General features: G+C 35.4%; 1 protein-coding gene across 8 annotated transcripts in view; it reads left to right on the forward strand.

Moving 5' to 3' along the window:
• SIPA1L2 (signal induced proliferation associated 1 like 2) overlaps positions 1-21,163 on the forward strand; it is a 142,424-nt gene that overhangs the window by 24,915 nt on the left and 96,346 nt on the right. For all 8 annotated transcript variants that reach the window (XM_038176227.2, XM_038176230.2, XM_038176234.2 and 5 more), the window contains exon 2: positions 4,028-4,100. The gene's annotated coding sequence lies outside the window, so the exon portion shown is untranslated. The remainder of the gene's footprint in view (positions 1-4,027; positions 4,101-21,163) is intronic.

The following is a 21,163-nucleotide window of genomic DNA, read 5'->3' on the forward strand; positions in this document are numbered from 1 at the left end:
TGAATCAGGATGTCTTATTCTTGCTTATGTTATGAGATTAATTTCTGTGACTAATTATTTGGTTTTCATTCATCTTCTCTAGTACCACTAAGAACCTTTATCACTGTTAAGAATTGTGGTTTTGGGGTATTTAAATGCTGCCCAAGTATTATAGAATAATCTACCTTTCTTGAAATCTCAGGCTGGTAGGATAGACAACACTTTTTTTTTTTTTTTTTTTTTTTTTTTAAATAAAACAAAGTAAAGAAAATATGCATAAAATATTAATTGTCTTAAACTATATCTGTTTTACCTGTAGTTCTTCTACTGTAGTCATACTTGTTAATGGAAACTCATTGTAGCAATTTCTGTTGTTTCTTCTGTTCCAAATATTAAATGCAGTTAATACCTGAATGTCAAGGAAAGGCAATTGCAAACACGGAAGTGAAGAATCATAGAATGGCTTGGGTTGAAAGGGGCCTTAAAGATCACCTAACTGCAACCCCTCTGACATAGGCAGGGATGCCACCCACTAGATTAGGTTGCCTAAAGCCCCATCCAACCTGGCATTGAGCACCTCCAGGCATGGGGTATTCACAGCCTCTTTGGGCAGCCTGTGCCAGTGCCTCACCACCCTCTGAATGAAGAATTTCCTCCTTATATCTAGTCTAAATCTATCCTCTTTTAGTTTAAGACTTTATCTTAAGCTAAACCCCTTTGTCTATCGTTCTCTACCCAAATAAAGAGTCCTTCTCCATCTTTTTTATAAGATGGTGTGTTTGTTTTTAAGAAGTCTGCTTGCTTAATATACACAACTCCACTTTTGGTTTCAGAATACATGTACATACTTAGATGCTGGGCAGCAGTGTCCCATGTGAGAAGAAACAATCTTTTTTCTGCTTGGTAGATTTGTTTCCTTGCACAGAATTCCTGATGTCAGGGTATTTCAGTCTAACTTGGCAAATAAGACTTGTGTATTTGTCTGTGTGAATGGAAACTGAGAATGGTCTGCCTTCTGGCATGTCTTGACAAATGGAGTACGTACCCTGCCTTTGTCCTTATAGAAGAAATGAAATGACTCTGTTCTTGCTGCCTGTGCTTGTTTGTTGTGCTCCTCCAGACCAGAAGTTCTGTTTTTCTTTTGTATTTTTAATTCTTCTTCATCCTGTGCAGAGGCTTGCCAAAAGAGCTACATAGAGAGGAAAGCATAAGGTTTCCTCTCAAGTTTGGAATCTTGAAGAAAGGCAGGCCAGTAGTATCCTACAATATAGAGCAAGTGATTCAACTTGGCATCAGCTAGTCTGTGAGCAATGTGAAATTAATTTTGCTGGACTACTTAGAACTTTGAACTTAGTTTTTCCATGTCAGTGGGATTTCGGATGTAATTACAATCTTGTCTTGAGTATTCTTTAATGAGAAAACCACTAGGTTTGTATTTAGCATATAAGAAATGGTTTCTTTATACATCTTGCAAACGTAATAATCCAGCTTTTTATTGTATGTATGGGAGTTTGAATCAAACTTTCCTGTTAGATTTATGAGGCTTTCAGAGTTTCACTGCTTCCTCCCCTTTACCATTCCTGTTTTTTCCTTCAGATATCTCCATAGAAATTAGACTTAATTATATAGATTGACTCTACAGTAAACGTGAAGCAAGTTGTTTTTATGGACATACTAAACTTGCTGTGGAGCTTCTCTCTGCAGCAACCATCCATACAGCGTCGCAGAGCACTAGGAGCTAGACTTTTTTCTTCTTTTTTTTTTTTTTTTTTTTGCAGAGCACTTTGACCTATACTTTTCTGACTTGGGTGCTGTCAATCTGGGCTGTTCTTTCTGGCCAGTCAGTTTCTTCTCCATAGTCAAAACTTTCTGTGTAGAGAAAGAAAGCTTGCTTGGAGAAAATTGGATATCTGGTACCGATGATTTTCCCTCTTTCTATTTTTCCTGTGATAGTAAAGTACAAATGGAAATACTAAAATACAAATATAAATAATACTAAAGATTTAGGGAAAGGTTGTTTTCGCATCAGGTTGAGAAGGAAGGAAGAATTTATGGTGATTTAATGTTCAGCCTTATGCATTTTATTCTGTTCTCTTTATTCTGATGGTTTTCTGTATTCTTCTGTTTTGCACCTAGGAGTTGTGGTTTTAAGAATTTGAGATCAAGACAAGTGTATTTCTTACTGTTGAAGGTGGTGTGTAGTGTATGGCAGGCAACTTTTTTGACTATCTGACCCTTGCCAAATGGGAGTTGTGATAAAGATTGGCCTTCTAATTAACAATAAACTTCTTCTCACAGTTCAGGTATCCTAAATGAACTCTTCTTTGCTTTGTCGTTGGCCAAGCTGGTTTTCTCAGTGACATTCCCTGTAGAGACAAGGCCCTGGTCTGCAGTTCCAGAGCATGTTTAGGAAACAAAAAAAGCACTAACAGAGTAGCCAAACAGATGCATGTATTACTTCCTGGAGAAAAAAGTAACCCTGGGTGGTACTCTGGGCATAGTAAAATAGGTGTCCAGGTGTATGACATTTGCCTTACACAAAGGAGTCTTACGAAGTCTAACGCTATAGAGATGTTTTTTAAAACATTAAAAAAAATGTAGTCATCAAAAAAGTACATCAAAAAGATGTAGTTTCTCTTGATTTCTGATTTGGAATTTGTTACTTTATGTGAATTTAAAGGAACTTATATTCAAGTTTTGAGCAATTTTTCAGTCATTTCTTCATGGATGTAAGTCAAGGTACTATGAAGAAAGCTGGTGAAGAATGCTGGTAAAGCAATGATTTTTTTAAATATTGTTAATTTTTCTTTTCAATTCCTATTTTTTTTCCTGATGCAGTTCTTTATATGAACTATGGATTAAAAAGTATTAGTATATGGACAAAGCCTAGCGTTTTCCCATTTGGCTATTTCATGAAAGAACTTTATAATTCTCTAAATTCCACTTTAACTCTAGATCAATGGATTCTACTTTCTATATCCATAAATAGGCAATTTGGAAATTCTTTGAGAAATATTTTTTTTGTTTGTCTGTTACTGGTTACTGTAAGATCTAGATTTGCAGTTGACTCTAGACTGTTGAGGCTTTGTGTGCCTTTTCATTGTGTACACTAGTTTGCAAAATACTTACTAGAATTATTTTTATCCTGATGGTGGTGATTTAGTAGAGGAAATAACATCTCTTCCTGCTGTGTTTTCCTTTCTTTCAATATGAATGTAACATTGTGTTTTCAAGCCAGATTTTACTATCTGAGATCGTGATAAAAATAAACTCCCTTTGAAACTGTGTTAATACAGATAACATACAAAACCAGATAACCTTATTGGTACATGGTAGCTTTGTGCCGTACCTCTGTATGTTGATCAGAGAGACCTAAAATACTTTATGTATACTTCAGAATGAAGTAAAATAATAATATATTGATATGTATGAGGTAGTTTTCTGCTGTTTAGACATCTGTTGATGTTTCAACAACTCTCCTTTTTCAGCCTGTAGAACGTGAAGTTTGAAGCGTTAGATGCTTTGCTAGCTGGAAGTCATTCCACAAATTCTAGCAGAATGTTTTCTAAATTTTGTGAAAAGAACCATCTTCTCTCAAAATATTTTACGAAAATTCATAATTTTTTTCAGACTCGTAACTGAAAATATTATGAAGCTACTTGCTTCATAAAATACAGTTCTAGGAATAGCTGTGGACTCCTTATGCTGACCTTTGAAGCAGAGCCATAATGAAACAGTCTGATAGTTCAGTAGCTAGTTGTTCATTACATCTTCCCCCAGCAAAGCTTTTTTTTTTTTCTTTCCCCAATTATTTCCAGGAGCTTGCACAGACAACAGCTTTAAATTTTCTGTTTCAGCACATACGTGTTGAACTATGCTGAATTTTGTGGCCATTAGGTCTTGATATTGTATTTCCATGTATGTTACAGATTCTTACTCTATACAAATGTTCATCTACGGTTGTTGTTTCTACTTATGCCTTAATATCTTAAGTGTTCATGTTCACCTAAAAATGAAACAACCTGAAACTGTCTCGTTTAACTTGCAGGTATCTCAATCTTACTGATACCAGAAAGAAAGTGACTCCAGTAGGCATCCTTTGGGAATCATTCTAACCAAAGGTAAGCAAAATTTTTAAGCCATGACAGATGTATTTTTAGTATATATCTAATATTATCCCCACCTTTTAACTAAACAGTCAGCTGTGCTTCTGTCTACCTTGATGCTTGACATCTCAAAAACTGAATTTGTTATGGTTTTCTTTAACATGATGCTAGATATCCTGAAGGGAATTGTTCATATAGCTTGGCATGTAAGTGAAGTACAGTCTTTATTTTTCTTTTTTGAAATCTGTAACTTGGCAGATTGCCTCTCATTGATATTGAAACGTATGGTACGATCACTTTGAGTCAACTTTTCTTATGCAGCTGTTGTTATTCAGAAGGATGATTGCATTCCTTAATGCATTACATAACTGCCCCCCCAAAACAAACAAACAAACAAAAAAACAACTTTGATTTTAGTAATTTGAAAATTCTTAGCTTGGTATTCTCTGGAAAAGAGCTGATATGACCAGCAATATAATACTCTTCCCGCATGTTATGCCAGTGTCTTTGTAAGAGACAAATAGGCTGTTTGTGTACAGTCCTGAGCCTACAGTTGCCAGAAATCAACACCTTGATATTTCCTGTAATAAGAAGTAAGAGGTGCGGTCATCTTCCTATAACTCCTAATTCTGCAAGCTCCATGATCTAGTCCAAAAGGATTGCTTATAAATCTAGCATATGGCTTAGAGGGCTCAGAAATACATCATGTTGGCTCAGTACAGTCAGATTGTCTTCTAATGAAAACATGCTCCCTGCAGCACAGTGAAGAAATAAGTAATTTTTTTTTTGTAGAGTGAACACCTACTTGTTTGTGTGCTATCCACAGTATACAAACATTTGGGGAAGTATTTCAATACAATCTTTAAAAACTTGGTTACATTCACGTCATCTAGTTTCACACCATAGCTCCTTCAAGAGTACTGTAACCGAGAGAAATCTGCCACATAAATATTAGTGAATATATCTAGTAATCTGACTACTGTCAAACACTATAAATATGTACTGTAACTACTGAAAAATGGAATATCATGGTATTGGTAATGGTAAACAGTGGAAAACATATTGTATATAATCGTGTGAGAGGTGAATAAGAGCTTCAGGATTGTGTTTAGTTCCTTTTTAGTCTTTTTACAGACTGTGAAGAAAATTAACTTAAAACAAATGCAATGATATACACAGAAAATAGCAAAATGTTTTTCTCATATTACAAGATGGGAGGTAGTAGCAGTTGTAAAAGCACAAAGAGAAAGAATTGCATATCATTAGACTCTGGAAAGTAAGTAAATGTCCTGAGAAACTAGTCTATTTTAGCTTTTTCCTAATAATTGATATAACTGAAATGCTGTGTTTTGTGGGAGTAGGTTCCTTTTATATAAGAAAAAGTATATATGATTATAAATTATATTAAATAAGTTACTTCTGATACTGCATTCATTCTAGTCTCTTAATTTCCAGTATTTTCAAGAACCATACTTCTACAGTAAAGGCAGTGTTCTGCTATTGTCGTGTTCTACAGGAAGAGTAGAAGAGGTTGTTACTGAAGCTGGTCAGAAACTTCTGTTTTCTGGCAGAAAGCTTACTTTGCACATTTTTTTCTAAAATATTCCAGAATATTTTGGGGCAGGAAAATAAAAATGGAAACAACTTTATTTTTTTTAGATATTCCAAAATGTTTTATTGTTTATAAGTTCAATGCTAAGCTATGTTTGCCTAGGAGACAAGCTAAGTTCCCAAGAGCTGGTGTTTAAGCATTAAGTGCCCATGCTGATGGCCAGCTAACCAAGGAGGCAGCATCTGGTGTCAAGCAATTTTCTTTCTGACTGAACAATGTATACTCATGCAGTTCCCATGACAGACGTGCTTCATAGTCTGGACATCCAACCAGGGAGGCCAGCCAAACATGGGAGGCAAAGCAGAGAAAGTACAAAATCTCTAACAGCTGCTTATGGAATATCTGTCCCTGTTGAAGATAGAGGACAGGACTGTCCTTCCAGAATATTTCAGGTGTTCCAAATGCAGGCTTGGGGATAATTTTTGCTTTATGCTTTATAATAGCGTGTCAAGTATTACAGTTCGTGCTTCTTTCCAGGATAATAGTTTCCTGTCTGTATTGTATTGGTAATTCCAAAAAAACCCCAAACTTCTAGTTTTCACTTCCAACTACATATGGTTTCCAGAAAAAAGGTATTCTGAAAGAAGAATTGATTTATTTATTTTTTGGCATAACTTACTATGCTTTCAGAGATTTGTATGAAGAAAGATAATTCCTTTTGGACTCTCTACAGGTTTGTCAATATATTCAAAGAATCATAGTCTTAGGAGAACCTGAGTAATTGACTTTCCTTGCCAGTGGTTTGGCATGCTTTGATGCAAGAAGCAAAATTGAACTTCCTCTCCAGTTACTTGAGCCACTTTGTGATCTGTGCTTTACAGCAGTTACACATTACACTAGCTGGATGTTCAATAGGTACATGTTACCGTTTGTCTGCTTTAAGTGGATTCCTTTGCAAACGTTAACTTAATAGTTGCTTTCCCCTTCTCATCTAAGACTCTATTTTTTCAATGAATGGTCTATTCTGTAATATGAAATAAGATCAGTACACTTGTGTTACTGTGCCTGATGATGAAGCTCTGCTATATAAACAGCAGCATGAAACATATTTCTGAGAATCTTATGTGTAGCTTTTCACATAAGTAATGTGTTTTGCTTTAGAAATTGTCAGAACAATATTGTAACGTTTTTGTCTTACGAGTTGTCAAAAAGATGTTTTAATGCTATTTTAAAAATTGTCACAAAATTAAATATTTTAGAATATATAAGATTTCAACTGTTTAAAAGCAATCTAAATTATTCAGATTGCTTAGTGCTTTGGACATCTTATCCCACTTTGAAGTTATGTGTTCTTGTAATGTGTTTGTTACCTGGGAAGGAAAGTACTTCTAAAGCCTTATGTACTTTTGTGAATTCTTGAAAAACTAACCTGTTGACAGTTGGTATATGGTATTGATAGTTATGCTAAAGGAGTAAGTAGAACAACACAGCTTATGCATAAACATTCCGTATTTTCAGAAGCTAATGCAAAAGAAGAACGCATATAGCAGTAAATTTGATCCAATGATATGGGTAGAGCATTGTGTGATACGACTTTTTTGTGGAAAGCACTGAGTGCATTTATTGTGAAGATTTTTTTTTAAAGCCTCTTGGCTGTATTGGAGAGGTTTCTCTGTATTGTGCTCCACAAAACCTGTGGTTCTGGAAAGGTTAACGAGGTTGAGTGCAAAGTCATGAAATGTGACTGTACTGCTTCCACACTCGAGGTGGATCTGTCTGCTCAGCTTACTGAAGCTTGGAAAGTAGTAGGACACTCAAATTTTCAAATGCTGTATTGTTAATACTATTACTTTGTCTGGTTCTGCTACAAGAGAGATGTATGTCTTGGAAAGAGCCTGATATAGGACCACCAAGGTAAAATCATGCTTAACTCACCTGATAGCCTTCTGTGATGAGCTGGTTGACTTTGTGGATGAGGGAAGAGCAGTGGCTATTGTCTACCTTGACTTTTTTTTATCAAGACTTTCCATGTCTCCCATAACATCCTTTTAGATAAGCTGTATGGGCTAGATAATTGTTCATGAGGAAGACTGAAAACTGACTGAATTGCCAGGCTCAGAGGGTTGAGATCAGCAGCACCAAGTCCTGCCAAAGGTCAATCACTAGTGGCATACACCACAGGTTGTTAGTGGGGTTCAGTACTGTTTAACATCTTAATTAGTGATCTGAATGATGGAACTAAGTGCATGTGCTGCAAGTTTGCTGATGATACAGAACTATGAGGAGCGTCTGATACCCCAGTTTGTTGTGCTGCCATTCAGAGGGGCCTCAACAGGCTGCAGAAATGGGCAGAGAAAAACCTCCTTATTGCAACAAAGGGAAATGCAGATTCCTGTACCTAGGGAGAAACAACCCTCTACGCCAATACATGCTAGTGACCAAACATCTGGATCACAGCTTTACAGAGAAAGTCCTAGAGTTTTAGTGGACACCAAGTTGAAAGCGAGCCAACAACTTGCCCTTGCTGCAAAGAAAGCTGATGGTACTGGGAGCTGCATTAGGGTAAGTGTTGCCAGCAAGTGGAAGAAGGTGATCTCAGCACAGGGAAGAACACACTTGGAGTATGATTTTTAGGGAAAGGGGAGACGCTGTATGTTTTTTGGGCAGAAAAAAGCGAAAACATTGAAACATCCCATGAATCAAAAAGATGGTTGAGGTTATTGCAACTCCTTTCTTGGTTACATTTCAGGGATAATTCTCACATCATTTTTTTCCTTGATTAGTGACCTTAGGTAGCAGGGTAATGAGCATAGACTAATTTTTTTCAGGCTCTGGTCAGTGTTTTTTCAGGGGGGAAAAATTAATGAGATTTTGGGAGTGTTTTTCAGGGTTAAAACAGTTTGATATAATTGTTGATAGTTTGGATCTTGTGAAACTGACTATGCTGTAATGTTTTTACCCTGTTTATGGGATATCTAAATATTTGTTTTCAGTAAGTTTTAGTCTTAAATTTTCATCTTAAAATATCAATAATATGATACAGATGGCCTCTTGTTATATTTGGTCTTCTCTTAGGTAGCCTGTTGCACCCACTCTGTATCTGAAAAATGCGGACAACTTAAAATAATCTTGTAAGCAGGCTGACCTGGTCTGCTTATTAACCGAGCACACTCTGAGACATGTCTATTTGTAAAGATGGGGGTAGAGGGGTCAGGGAGGGTAGATGGGGAGGTAAGGAAGTATCTGGTTTCAAAAATAGAAATCTCACAAGTACTCTTTTCTAGTCCTCTGAAAAGTCACTGATTTGCTAGGAATGTTACTTTCTAGTTCTTACCTGTTAGACTTGCAGTTTTTAGTTTGTCTTGCCCTCTCGCTCATGTCATTTAAGCCTACTAACTGGATTTGCTGCCTCATCAAATTCCTCCTTAGGATTGGTCTGTGTACTCTGTCATGCGTGTTGGCCAGGGTGAGCGGGGGCAGGAGTAATAACAAAAATTCCCCTGATCCTATACTATGTCCGATGTCAGCTTGTATATGTGTTGTTTGAACTCATTACAAACGGGGGAAGTTTTATGAATGGCGAGAAATCATAGATAGAAGAAGGAAAGAAGAAAGGGGGGGGAAACAAGGAAGTTTTTCTTGAGTTTTCTTGAGATTTCTTTGTTGGTTTTTAGGATGATGAAATTAACTACTGTGGACAGCTTCAGGAAGGGCATGACTTCATGCCAGCAAATGCTGAGGATCAAAGTCGACTGTAGCAACAAAGTTTTCTCAAAAGTATAAACGAAATTTTTAAACATTTTTTGAAGTGGTTATTTCTGAGAGGGACAGGAACATGTTTCCATTTTATGCACTTTTTGTTAGGCATACATACTAATATACTAACTGCCTCCTTAGAAGAAAGAAGAAAGGAAGAGCTGAGCTGTTTCTGTCTGTGACAGCCTCCCTTTTTGTTGTTTGTCTCTTGGAGATTGTAGAAAAGTGATCTTCCTGCTTGTTAATGATAACAGCTAATAACAGCTAATTATGTCTGTGTGACTGAAAGATTACATAGACTGTGTATTTCTACTTTTGCTTTTCTTTATTTTCCAGTTGGCTCCAAAGCACCGTTCACAGATATTTACTTATTTTTTCCTCAGTAAGTGATGAGTGGTGTTCTTTTGAACATGTTTAGAAGTCAGATAGAAAGAATGTGATTTTGATTTTTGACTGATTGTTTTTGTCTTTCCCTGAAGTAGTTCGTGTTTTGTCTGTTTTAAGAAGAGAATGTTTAGAAATATCCTCTAGCTTGCTTGAAAATTTAGAATACACTCTTACAAATAATTTGTTTTTCTATTTTGTTTTGCTTTAGTGAGTTTTTTTTTTTTTAATTTTGAAGGTCAAATTGGGCTGCAGGTTTAATTCAAAACTATTTTCTAAGGAGCAGATAAAATGTCATAGTCTAGCCTTTTTTCCTTTACATACATATGCTAATTATTATATTACATTTGGCAGTTGGTAGCTCTGTTTTGGAGGAGGATGAGTGTGACATGACAGCTGTATGCATTGCAGCTAATTCAGTCTTCAGGGCAGCCAGTATTTACGGTACTTTCAGATTTAGCCAAGTAATCCTGTCTCTCTCTTATTTTGCATTTGATGTGGTTTGATACAGACTTAAAACACACAATAGAAATAAACGTTTGAAATGCTGTTTTTCTTGAAGGAACAGGTGTAGCATATACTTTGATACTCTCTTAACTTTCTAAAGTGGGATGTTATTGGCTGAAGTTGAAAGGAATGTTGTTATTCTTTAAGGATTATTACCACTATGAATTGTTGAGGTAACAAAATGGTTTAAAAATAGCTTTCATTTCAACTTTTTTTTCTTTAAGTAACGGGAGAAATATAAACATAAAACATAAAAATTGACTTAAAACAATTTCAGTATGCAGTATTTGACAAGCGTGTTTTATGAGATATGAAGATGATAGTGTCTTAAACCTCCATGTTGATGTTCTCGTTGCCGTTTTAGTAGTAGTAGTAGTTTGTTGTTAAGCTCACCCAAGAAACTGAAATAGTAAACCACACACTTAAATCCTCATAGAAGTCTCCATTGTGTTTTTGTGTTCTCCATTGTGCTCGTTGCTTCTAAAACTATATACTGAAGTAATTATTTCAGTGTTGGAAGCTTGGGTTTCCTGGTTTAACAAAATTGGACAGAAGTACAATTTGAAACCAGACGCACTAATGACATGCAGGAGCAATGTGACAGTTGCCAGTGCAACAGCTGCAAGTCTGCAGAAAATATAGGGCCTAGGGAAGTAATACCTGGGACTGTAGTTCTGAACAGAAAAATAATCAATATTTTGATGCTGCTGTGATGCATGGTATGTCTAATATCTTTTTGCAGAGAAATTGTGTTAATTTCTAAATTCTTTGTCATCCAGTAAATATAAAATGTCTTTTAGTTCAAGAAGTTTAAAACTTCTCAAAAAAAAACAACAAAAAACAACAAAAAACCTTAAAAACTTCTTAAAACTTCTTTTTAAAAAAAAAGTGTTAATTTTCAGTGTGAGAACGAATAAAGGTAACTCTTTGAGGAGAATCTTGCAGAAACAAAGCACAACAAATATTCTGGAGAGACAGAAGGTGTTTCGTTCATGGTCACACAAGGTTTACAGCTTTGTATAAAATGTTATCAGAAATAATGGAGTACTTGGGGAAGATAGATTCATCTCTGTAAGGGCTCCATATCTTGCCTGTCATCTTTGTGAATATCCAACTGAAGTGGATGATTCAGTATTAACACTTCACTCATCTGTTTGATTTAAAATTAGTTGGCTTTTTGTTTTGTTTTGTTTTTAAATTCACTACTAGAGTGCTGAGTGAAATATGAAAAATCTTACCTAAACTTAATTTGTTTTAGACTTCTTTTGCCAGAAGAGTCAATCCCTCATGCTAATGCCAGTGTTGGCCGCAAACAAAATGGACAGGGGATGAAGGATTGGTGACAGTGTGTTCTTTTGGGACGTGTGTTCTATTGTGTGCCCCTTGTCAGCTGGGTGCTGCCTTTTCTGGAGCTCACTTAGGCTCTTTCCTTCTCTTTGTTTCTCATTTTTGTCCACTGATGCAATGCTCTCTATTCTTCCTTCCCTAAAATAATTGTCCAAGCAGCTTCTTTCCCTTTTATTTCAGTTAAGTTTGTGTGTGTATTGTCCATGTAGTTGCTAAAGAGGAGGGAACTGAGCTCAGCACATGCAAACCTACCGGTATGTACGTGTATGTTTATTTATTATATGCATACATGTATGTGTTCATGCACGTCCTAACCTGAGGAATAAAGCAATTCAGTCTCACTCAGGCTCCATGTAGATGGAAAAACTGATTTGCACTGGATGTTGTGTAGATGTAGAAAGAGAGAAATACTGGTAAGAAAATCTTAATTTTAGTCAAGAATGATTTGATGCTGCTTAAATTATTTGTTTAATCTTATTAAAATTATTTTCTCTAGCAGTTTTTTATAGTTAATGTACTTCCTTCTTCCCTGCTTTTCCCAATTCCAAGCCTGGACTTTTAACATGTAATTTGTTTCTAATTGACAGACTTTTATTTGTTGCTTTTCCTGACATCTAAGTGTCAGCTTTGACTAGAATATACTTGCTGTCTCCTTTTAGCCAGCAATAAACATAGTGATTTTCATGCTGACAACAACCCCATTATTTTGATTCAAGTGTTTAATTCTCTGTCCTTTGTAAGGTGTACATTTCCCTGAAGTTTTCATCCCAGCAATGACCTATCTGTGTTGGGTAAATGAAGATTTCTGCTACATGAAAATTTCACTAAAAATAGTTTTATTACTTGTATTTTCTTACCTAGCTTGTAGAAGTCTAGCTAAGCCCAATGGCAACAGATGTTTCTTTGTTTAGGTTTAAATTACAGTTGTAAAGTTAACTTGTTTCACAGAATGGAAGGAGACCTTATTCGTATCCCATATCTCTGAGGCTTGACTATGTGGTAGATTGAGGTTGGGTGGCTGTTCTTGTTCAAGTACTTGTAGTCCTTGTGCTCCATTTAAAAACAAACCAAAACTCTTACAAAGGCAGGATAGAAATGTCTGTATGCACTGTGTGGATGGAGTGTCTTTGCATTGCATTATCTACACTTCATTTGTTTATTCTGTAGGGTAAGTACTACCTTCATTATTCAGTTGTTATGAAATCTGCTTATTAATCAGATTAAGACATCTGCTTTTGATACTGATTCATGTTTAAAGAATCTTTCAGTTAACCACATACATAGTCTCTCAACTGGTGTTCATTCCTTCTCTGGAAGCATAGATTTCCAGAACAGTAATGCATACATGTTCATTGCCCAGACTCAGGATCTATTTCCATTGTTATGTCTGCAATTACTACGTGTTGATGATGGCCAGAACTGGGAAGAAGTTGTAGGTTTTATTTTTTTATTTTTTGTGTGAATGTTTTGTTTTTTAAATGCTCATGTATTTGGTGAGGATGAACTGGAAATCTGTCAAACTTCCCTCTTGCCTTCCCACTTCAGAGAATCCATGGTAGTTGTGGTATTTATCTGAGTGTTGACTGTTGAGGTTCAGTTTTGTAGACTTCTTGGAATAGAAGTTGAGTTTATTTCTCTGTATGAGAGAAGTGAGAACTTATTTCTTACTGGAATCTGAATGATATTGCAACACAATGGGGAATACATAGTTACAGATATTGCTTAGGAAACAAACTACATTGGACAAACTGTACTCATTCTTTATTTTCGTATATATATAAAAAATGGAAACTAAAACCCCTACAGAAACAACCGAAAAAAAATTTAATTCCGTTCCTTGTATGGTAGCTCACTTACTCAATGAGTCAACCTCTTTGCACAGTATTTCAGGCTAGGAAGACGTATACTGTATTGCACTGTGTAGGATCCATTATCCATTGCTCTGGATAATCGTTTCTGTATGTTCTGTAGTTCTGCAGTTTTCTACAAAGCTGCTTTTCTCCCGTAGACTCAGAATTTTTATGCTAATGTGTACTCTTTCCCCAGTCACTTCACAAATGTCACTGGGCTGCTGTAGAGTTCAATGGAAATAATGCCTGCCTTGTTTAGCTTAAGCACAATACGCTACTATTGTAGTATTGTCCAACTTTTTATGTGCATATCAGTTTGCATGGTGCATTGAATTCTGTCTCATTCTAATGCAGAGCCATTGTGTGTGTAGGAACAATTAATTGTATATCTGTAAATTGCATTCAATGTTTGTGAAAGTGCATTTTTTTAAATCGGTTACAAATGCTGTAACAAACTTTTGCCCTGGTGCCTGCTTAACAAAAATTGCGTTTATTAACACTTCTTAAAATTTAAGAGGTTCTACAAATACTCATTCGAACTGTACGTTGTTTGAGCATTAAATATGAAAAGAACTGCTGCATTGAGATGACCTGGTATGGTTTTATTTGGTAGCTTTGAATTGTTCTTGTCTTACAAATTCAGGTCTAACAATGCTTTAAAACAATATTAAACTACTGATGTATTTTTTAAAAAGTTAACTTATTCTAGTTTCTTAGGTAGCTGGGAAGAAATTAGATGGACTGTTTGCTTTATTTCCAGATGAATTCACAGGTTTGTCTGAGAAAAATACATGGCCCTATAGAAGCCATCATGTTAGCTGCTTGTAAGGACTTGCAAGAAAATTACATTCCTGTACAATACACAGCAGGAAAGAACTATTCCCTTCTAAAATTTATCCTGGAGTTGTTTCTGCATAAATCAGGGTCATCTCGTATGTGCAATTGGTGCTAGACTGTAGTTCATTCGAGTCCATTGAAATGGGGGAGAGTTACCTTCACCTGAAGTGAGGTGGGGGTAGAGGGGCAGGGGTCAAACGAGGCAAATGGGGAGGGGTCAGTGTTTTAGGTAAGAAATGTGAGTATAGATTTGCTTTTAATTTTATGCAGAGACTAACAAAGTAGTCTGCTACCTCTTGCTATGACTAATGCTGTTGGTTCTATGAAACTGACAATCATTGGCAGACAATATTTGGTTTAGTTTTGAATGTTTTAAGACTTGCAGATGGATTATTAGAGTGACAGAGCTGATTGATTCATGAGTTCTTTCATGAAGCATTTTAGTAAGCATAGAGAGAGCCCCCTTTTGAATCAGTGGAAGAATATTGGCTGGAACCGTAAGTCTAGTCTTTAATAAAATGTATTTTGAAGTGTTTAGCGCTTTTTCTTTTTTCTTTTTTTTTTCAAAATCATTGTTAACATGGGCTTACAAACTAATGAGAGTACGGATGCAGAAGTATTTTTGCTGACGTTATGCACACATGTAATGTGAGTGTCCATACAGTGCAGCCTTGAACCTGCACAAAAATTTACTCCCATGTAAATGGTCTGGAAAAAGTGCAAACCACCGGAGCATTGAATACTGAACTATACACTTATCCAAAAAAGCATTTATCAACATGTTTGATGTTTTTAAGTGTGTTCTTAATGTAAAAATTAATTAGCAATTAATGATTAGTCAAGTCCTGACTATTTTGATTTTATTTCCTTTTGCGTTATAAAAGACTATTCATTGTACTTGATTCATGTCAGCAGGAATTCACATTACCTTATATGCATATATTTGTGCATCTTTAATTGTGTTTTTTGTTTTCTTGTGCATTAATTTGTGTAAAAATGTGGAAAAACTAGCTGAGTACAGTCTGTAGAAAATCCTTTAAAATCACTGGCTTTATAAATTGCAGTAAAGACACTTTTCTTTTGCACATAATGTTTACCCTAGTATTTGAAAGCTCCTGGAAACAATTTATGATTTGTTGACAAATATGCAAATGCAGAATGAATTCACTTTTATGTAAAAAATATTAGGTAAAAAAGGTTAGAGACAAAATAGAATTTGGTAGTGTCCTGAATTTTTGAGGGGTAGGAGCTGGGGAAGTTACCGTGGATTTTACTGAGAAAGACAGTAAGTATACATTGGGAAGGAGAAGGATTCCAGTTTCATTAGGATGTATCAAAAGTGCATTTTTTCTCATCTCTTTTCTTATCTTATATGAGCTTTCTAAGAGTCAGCTGCTTATCAAATGTTATTGTTCCTTTCTAATCTTTTTGAAGTAAATCTGTAGTTTCTGTTATGTAAATGTGCTGCACAAGAGAGAGGAAATATGCACTGACACCAAGTAAAAACAGTTCCAGAAATGTGCAGTCTGTGTGAATGACATAAAGTTTGTTGGCTGACCAGAAACTTTGTGCTAAATCAAGGCCAATAATAAAATTCAGAGGCAGATTGTTTCTTACAATGCTTACAGTGCATCACTATGCCAGTGCATGAACCATTTGGATCAGTTAATTATACTGTCCTATCTGAGCACTTTCATTTACATAAGGAGCAGAATGTGATAAATCAAATATAAAATTCAGTGTCTGAATTATTGGATGGGGGGTGTTATGTAATCAGAATTTTAAAAGCAGAAGTAAAAATGAAACTGGCCCTATAAAAGCAAACCATTCCAGCTGAATGTGAATTTGTAATTCACATTCCCCCTACTTACCAATGGTATATGTTGTTCATACTTCCCAACAGTTGCTTCACATACATCATAGATACTTCAAGGTAAGTTACTGAAACAGTCAAATGCTTGTTTTTTCCCTAAAATATTTTGACTTGTTCATTAGATCACTAATTTCAGTAATTAGCTATAAGTGTAACTATTTCAGTAAGTCATATTAAAGCAACACTTCTTTTTCCAAGGAGTTTAGGGAGATGATAGCACACTTAAGATTGCCTTACAACTATCATCTCACATGGCATCCTGTAAGAGATTCTTACAGAATCTTAAGAAAGATAAGACTGGGAGTTGAAAGGGTAGGGAAAAAAGAAATAAGATTCCTGATTTGTTAAGAGCTTATTTGTAAGTTTATAGCTCTTTAAAGGCTAGTTTTCTTCATTGTCATTATGCTAAGAATCAAGAAAGGCTTATAGATACTTTCTTCAATGTTTCTCAAACAGGAAGATTACATGTATAACACTGGATCTGCCTTCCTTAACCTCTGTCATGATGATGGGAGGGGTCTTTTGTTGAGAAGATCTAGGAAGAAGGTATCTTGTTGGTATAGCCTGGTGTTTTTGACAGGTGTTTCAATGTCATAGTTCTGAAGACTCTTATTTTCTTCATATTTAAAATGAAAATATATAGCATATTTTTGCAACAGGACAATTCCAGAGAGTTTTTTAACATGTGCTTTCCCCTAGCAAGGGTAAAACTATAAAGCAGTGATAAAGAGAGCTAAAAGATATTTAACTTCTGAGGGTGGGAAGCAGTGTACCATAAAGTTTGCGTAAAACTTTATTTTTACCAGAATTTTCTCTTATCCTAAGTCTCATTAATAAGACTTCTTAGTTTGCAAGCAGTTTGATTCCAGATAAGATATCAAATGATCACCGAACAAATGACAATGACTTTGTAGCTATTATGTTGTGATGAATTTGCATGGACTGCTGTGAAAAACAATATTATGCTAGCAAATCTTGTTCCGCTTACTGTTCACATTTAGAATTATGTGGAAAAGTTTTCTTTATTGCTCAGAAGAATTGTGACTCTATCAAAGTTAAACTTACCAGGTTGGTTGGTAACTGCTAGCATATTTGAAGTACTTTTTTAATATTATGCAATCTGCTTTCCAAATTTAGATTGTGTGTTGAGGTCACTATACATTCCAATGTATTTTCGTTCTATATTTAAGTTCATTTTCAGATGAAAAAAACAGAAGAAAAGGAGGTCTCTGTTCTCAAAACAAACAAAAAAAAACTTGTTTAAGAAGCTCTTCATGTGTGGTAACAGGAAATAATACTTTATAGTTTTAAAGTGATGCAGAAGTACGTGAGAAGTTACTTGCTGTCATCTGAAACTGAAGAGCTGTGGCCAGTTGGAAAGGTTCATAATGCTGGCCAGGAGTATTTGAGTTTATGCTACCTCACAGTTCACACCAGTTAACAAAGAAACAAGGTCAAACCAGAACAGTTTGCATAAAAAAAAACAATCAAGATAAAGGCTAGTGTTTCCTTTTTTTCTTTAAGAACTTATTTTACTTTAATCAACCATTTCCTTCTTTACTACTAAAAATAATACAGAACTATGACATCAGAGCCATTCTATTGCCAAATGGCATGGCATAATGCTTATTTTCTGTTTTACTGTCTTGAAAACATAAGAAATAGAGAAACCAGTATTTCCGCTTTTCAAAAAAAAAAAAAGTGTTTTTTTGTGTACTCTGTATACTTTTTAGTGAATATTTTAAATCTCTTCCACACTAGAACGTTTTGATTTTCTTAATGGTCCATCTGTTCCAAAAGGCAGTATTTGACATTTATTTATTAATTAGTGGGGGAGCATGTTTTTACTACTTTCATTATTGTGAACTTCTGTGATGGGTGGGATTATTCAAATTCTCCTTTGCTTTGAAAATAAAGTTGACTTAAAAAGTAATAAAAATGAGCTCCCCTAAAAATAAACTGGCTTGAATTTCTAAAACTGCATTTATCCACTTTATGATTGCCTCTCCCCCGAGAGGTTGTGAAGTATTAGAAAAAAGTGGTGTTAGCAGCTTCTTTGAATACACCAAACTGGAGGAATGCTGAACTGACTTGTAATTAGTGGGAGCAGCTCAGTTCCTGAAGAGGACAGAGGTGAATGTCTGCAGTTGCATCTAGTAATTACAGATGACTTTTGTTCATCCTGGAGGAACACATATGATGGCCCTTCTAATGAGAGTCTCATGTTAAATTAATAGAGAAACACTATTCATCATTGCAAATATTCAGTTGGTAAGACCTAGGTGATAAGACTACAAAGCTGCAGAGCAACAGCCTTGTAGGTTTGTTGCCCTTAGAGAGGTGCTTCTTTGCTCAAGTGGTGTTGTTTAGTGATGTTCAGGCTCGCTCAGATGTGCTTGGAAGTGTCAGGTGAACATGGTAGGTCTAGCAGAAGAAAAGAGAACCAACACATTGCTGTTGTGCATTTCTTTGGGAATCTATTATGTTTGAGGAGTTGCTGGATGCTGCTTGCATGTATGCAGGGTGGCTGTGTAGTGCCTTTTCAATATGCCTCGTCATGTGATAGGTTAAGAACTGGAGGATGACCCTCTGCTGTGACAAGCTTTTATGGTTATAAGGCCTTTCTATAGGACTAGTCTACAGAATCACCAAAGTAGTTTTTTTTCTGGATTTTTTTCCTCAGAAGAGGGTGGAACAGTTTAACTTGTGTGAGCCTTTAGATGACTCATAAATCAGAGTCCTAAGGAAGACCACCTTGTTTTTCATCAGATAGCTTCAATACATGGTAACTCAAAAAAACCAAACAAAACCAAAACCAAAACAAACAAAAAAACAGCCGAAAACAAACAAAAAACACTTTTAAAAATAATTCTAATACTGGACAATTTTTATGAAGAGAAACATAAACAGGTTATGTTTAGCAAAGTTTTTCGGGTTTTATTTTAGTCATTGCATCTCTCAAATGCATTCACACAGCAGGACATAAAAGAGCATACATCTGTCATAGTGTAATTTTGTAGGCACTGAATGTTAATGTCATTTGCAGATGTTCTGTGCTACCCATAGCTTTATATGATTGATGGACATCTGAAGGATTGTCTGTGTGGAAATTTAACAACCAATGGGCAGCTGTACACTGAAATCTGTAAACTCTATTCTTGTACTTAAGACTTAATTTTAAAAATCTAATTATTTTGAGCCAAGAAAGTTTGGTGCAAGTAAGTATATGGAAACCTTGTAGGATGATGCATCCATTTATCATGTATATCAGCAAAGAAGAGATCAACCTTCCTCAGTTAACACTTAAAGACCTTAGTTTATACCTTTGAAGTTGCTCTGGCTTGGGTTTCCTCTGGACACTAACACTTACTGATGGTAGTTTGTCAAAACAGAAGATTTTTTTTTTTTTGAATGAATTATGGAAGTTTTTCTCATACAAGCTGTTGTGTTCCCATGATTAAAAGCCTTGCACCCTCTTTTATCTGTTTCACCAATGGATGTACTGGGTGTACCTTTTGCTTTCAGTAGGCTCATTTTACTTCAAAATGTTAGATGTGCTTAAAAGTTATATTCAGTACATCTTGTGATACATAGGATAAGGCATTGTTGGTGAAAGTAGCATTAATATTGTTCTAGTGCTGTTTTGTCAATTGGTTGTCTGTGGAGTTGAAGCCCAATGTATGAGCAAATGGGCTCATACCGTGAAACCTAGGTGAGCGCCTAGGACAATGGGAACAGTCTGACCTCTTCAAAGTGAAAACGACAGATTTAATCTCTGCTTCTGCTGGAAGTAATATAACAAAATATCAAAATATAACAAAATATCAGAAACATACAAAAAACACATTTTCTGGCTTAAAATGGCTTCGTACGCTTCCAGATTTCTTTTGAGTACTGTGTCAGAAGTTGAAACCAGCTTCATGGAATAGTCAGTCTCAGTTGCTAAACAGGTTTGTTTGTTTTATCTTTCTATTGAGTGGAGGAAAAAGCTTTATTTTGGGCCTCCCTATAATAGGCCTGTGAAAAGTGAAATTGCCTGTTATAAATTAGTGTGGCATATTGACTCAGAAAGCTCAAAGCTTCAAATCTTCCTTTCTACTAACTGAACAATTTATCTTCTCACAATACTTTGCTCGTTATTCAAATTAAGTGTAGCCTCTGAACCTGTAACCAAATTTCTACCTCCAAATGTGAAATAAGTCAAAATGTTAACACCTCTCTCCTTTCTTATCAACCTTTCATTAAAAGCCATTTCTTCAGATACCCCAGGAGGGGGTATTGGAGTTCTCTAACTCCAATATTCTTTTTTTTTTTTTTTTCCAGAGTAGTTGAAAGCAATTCTAAGCAGCATGTGAAAATAGCTTTACATACATCCCGCAAATGGTTTGAGGAAACTGGCAGAGATGTCATACTTTCTCTAGAAAATACATTGCTAACACTTTGTCAGAAATTTATCTAAAGTTATCTAAAGGTATGTTTCTGTCAGAAATCATGTTTTGTTCCTGAAGTCTTAAATTTCTGTAGACTGACTGTGATATCTATAGATAATGATGTTACTTAACTACTTGTAATTTTTCTGTCACATCGTTTCATCTGTAGCAATTTGTTATATGTTGAGAGCAAGAAATCTCACACAGTTACTTTTCCAATGAAACAGGACTTCTATTAATATTCTGTGATTTTTTTTTTGTTTGCTTTTCTCTATGCCTGCTGCTGTGCTTTTCTAATGGAATTTTAATACTCATTTTGAGTGCTGAGCTAGAATTATAAGAAAAATGGTAATTTCTGATGTGATTAACTCTAGGAAAAGTTAGAATGTTTTTATTTCTTTGTTTTAAAATAATGGACCACATTTCTTCTAAAATGCTGAGTTGCTTTTTTCTGCCAGTGTTCTACAATAACTATTGTAAACTTTTAGCCACCTTAGTATTTATTAATACTTATTAACAAACTGAAGTTTGTACTGAAATGA

Source organism: Anas platyrhynchos, chromosome 3 (genome assembly GCF_047663525.1).
Source record: "Anas platyrhynchos isolate ZD024472 breed Pekin duck chromosome 3, IASCAAS_PekinDuck_T2T, whole genome shotgun sequence".
NCBI classification, from domain to species: domain Eukaryota; kingdom Metazoa; phylum Chordata; class Aves; order Anseriformes; family Anatidae; genus Anas; species Anas platyrhynchos.